Here is a 3144-nt window from a genome sequence, read left to right as displayed (position 1 = left end):
TGGTTTTCTTTATATGCATTGTTATTTCTAGGCCATGTTGGTTTTACATTTCCATGATTCAATTCTATTGGTCGATCCCTTGCAATCTCGTCTTCTTTCAGTCAGAAATTTGTTATATTCTAAATGGCATATACAAATTTCAGATTTAGGTTTGAGTAGTTTTCTTTGTTGTACAAATCATTGAATTATTCTATAATTTTTATTATCAGTTTCTCTTTGTGTACAAAAATAATATCAGTCTGTTCTCTAAAGAGTTTTATTTTTATTAATATTTGAATCATTGTGACAACTTCCTTACCCTTCCACTTTTATACTTAGGCTAAAATGGTGCCCATTTATATATGCTTTCAGAGTCTGGAGTAATAAGTGCAGGTCTGGGAATGGATATGCCTGACCTCTCCAAACCTTTCCTTCTCTGGGATACATAATTACTTTTGGGTTGTTGGTAGCCACCCAACTTGGCTAGGAAGCTAATTTGGTTTACCACACAATATTGTATGTTCTATAGGTCTTACAAATGTCACCTTAATGTTGATTATCCATTTGTACCTTATGCATAATCTCAACACAACTAATAGTTTCATTACATTTGTCTACATCAACCAAAATAGACTATCCACAATTCATTGGCCCCTTTAGAATAATTCACAACAATCTACTAGTCGTTGTTCTTAAGTTTTCATTTATTTATTTGTTCCTTCTTCTTAACAATTGTTACAAGAATATAACCACCTATGCATATTTAAACATCATGCATACCTATAGATACTTTCACTGTACAAAAAACAATCATTCCTTCACCCTCAAAAGTTGTAAAATTTTACAAAAGCCTTCACTATACAAGAAACATAATATTTTCCTTACGTATAAATATCATAAATATTAACAAAAATTGGCGTTGTTCAAAAAAATAGAAAGAAGTATTCCAGATCACAGAAAACTCATTATTTCCTAGAGTTATTAGATAATACAATCAAGATATACTTTGCAGAAAAGCATTTATTTCTATAGTTAAAGATCTGCCATTCCATTCATTATCCACCTATATATCTAATAGATCTTCAGAAAAGTACATAGATACTAGAAGTTCTAGAAATTAGATATGCTTATCTGTGCGGGTTTAGACAACTAGGGAATTCAACCATGAGAAAGGCCACTCCTCCCAACCAATGAGAATGCAAATTACGTTCAATTCTCCCCCTGAGTCTTTTCAATTCAAGAACAACATATGGACAGTGACCTTGCAAGATATGTTCTCAGGCATCAAAACTACACCAGTCCAACCTAGAACTCACATACTCACAAGTTTGTCTTTGGGTTTCCACTGGCTCTCAGTCCAACTCAAGAATATGCAAATTGGCAGCATCCTACCTCACCTAAACAATGTCCTCTTCAAGGTATCATTTTCTCCTATCCTTCCTTCAATATGCCTTTGGCTTTTCTCTCTTGACTTCCTTGGCTTCTTTTCCCATTGAGATGTTTTATCTCTAGGGAGAGAGGAAGTAACTATCCTCTAACTATCTGGTAAATGAAAATTTTCATCTAGGATCTTTTGCTGTGAATTCCAAAACTTGCCAGAACCACTTTTACATAAAACTAAAATAAACTTTAAACACATTCCATAACCACTTTTATATAAAATTAAAATAAACTTTAAACACATCACAATAACCACTTTTATATAAAATTAAAATAAACTTTAAACACATTACAGTTTCTTACTAGACTTTCCACATAACAATTGATTTACTAAATTTTTATGGTAAAACTAAATTAAATATTTACTTTTCACCAAAAAATATTACATCTTCACTAAAATAATAAACAATTTTCAAAATCATATATTAAAATAATAAACAATTCCCAAAAATCCATTCACTTAATACTTTGTAGATAAAAAGGAAAATTGAATGCGTACACCAAGGTAGCCCCCAAAAAATTGAATATAAATATTTTTAATTGTATGTTAATAATTTAAAAGTATTTATGATTTTATTGTTAAATAAAATTGTTAAGATATAAAGTTTATATATATATGTATATATATTCAATGCATATTAATGAATATTAACTTAATAATAAATATTAATTTAACCATCCATATTATTATTACTTTTATTTTGATTGAGTTGCATAATATAAATTTATATATTATATTACTTACCATTTCTCTAAACATAATGACAATAAAGTTACAAAATATAAAGCGATGAAATTTATGTAATGCTTCACTTTTCTTATCTTAAATTTTTACCATATATAATAATTTACCTTAATATTAAATTGTAATTTTACAAAATATTAAGAATGATAAAAAATAAATTAAAAATAAAAAAATTATGGAATCAGGCTTAATATTTTTCAAAAATTTAATTGTGGAAGTGTTAAATAGTTTTTTTAATGGCAGAAATAGATTCAACACTATACCAAAAAAAATCAGATAACTTAAAAACCTAAAATTTAATAGTTGCAATCTTGATTTTCAAAAATTTCTACAAAATTTTCTTAAAATTTTATCAAAATTCTTATTATTTTCCAAACAAAATTATAGCCTCTTTAAACTACCTATTCACACAGCTTACATACTATATGCAATACAGAACTAAAATTGGAACGATACAGAGAAGATTAGCATGGCCCCTGCCCAAAGATGACACGCACAAATCGAGAAATGGTCCAAATTTTTGCACATGAGTGCATGGTATTGCTGTAGGAGCTGTGGATGTCACGCTCCTCAGCCGAGTTCTAATCATGTAAACATTGTGATTGTATATTGGTATCATATGATTAATGTAATGGATATATATAGTGTATATAATGTATTCTGGGCCCAATACATGCTTCTTCAGGACTAGCCCCCAATTTACAAAAAAAAAATAAAAAATAAAAAATACAAAACTAACAAACGCATGACCTGAAATTGTTAATTAACATTGAATACCTGGATGTTTGTGTAATGAAATTTTGACTATCCATAAATATTTGTTCATGGTCTATCACTGTCAATATCACCTTCTATTTCGAGCTTCTCTTGCGTAGAAAATTTAGCATTTTAAGCCTCAGGTATGTAACTCTGATTCATATTCAGAATTTCCTTCCGCATTGAGTAATCGACAGGACTTCATATGACTCGTTCTTGCTTAT

The 3144-nt window shown here is 29.0% G+C and overlaps 1 non-coding gene across 1 annotated transcript; it reads left to right on the top strand.

The window, feature by feature from the left end:
* Positions 1-2585: 2585 nt before the first annotated feature.
* LOC149265937 (U6 spliceosomal RNA) lies at positions 2586-2686 on the top strand. The gene has a single exon (XR_016261246.1). It is a non-coding gene; the product is annotated as a U6 spliceosomal RNA (small nuclear RNA).
* The last annotated feature ends 458 nt before the right edge of the window (positions 2687-3144 follow it).

Source organism: Pinus tabuliformis, chromosome 6, assembly GCF_031772625.1.
Source record: "Pinus tabuliformis cultivar Carrire ecotype Pingquan chromosome 6, CPIR1, whole genome shotgun sequence".
NCBI classification, from domain to species: domain Eukaryota; kingdom Viridiplantae; phylum Streptophyta; class Pinopsida; order Pinales; family Pinaceae; genus Pinus; species Pinus tabuliformis.
The sequence above is the reverse complement of the archived record's forward strand: the minus strand, read 5'-3'. Positions and strand labels throughout refer to the sequence as shown.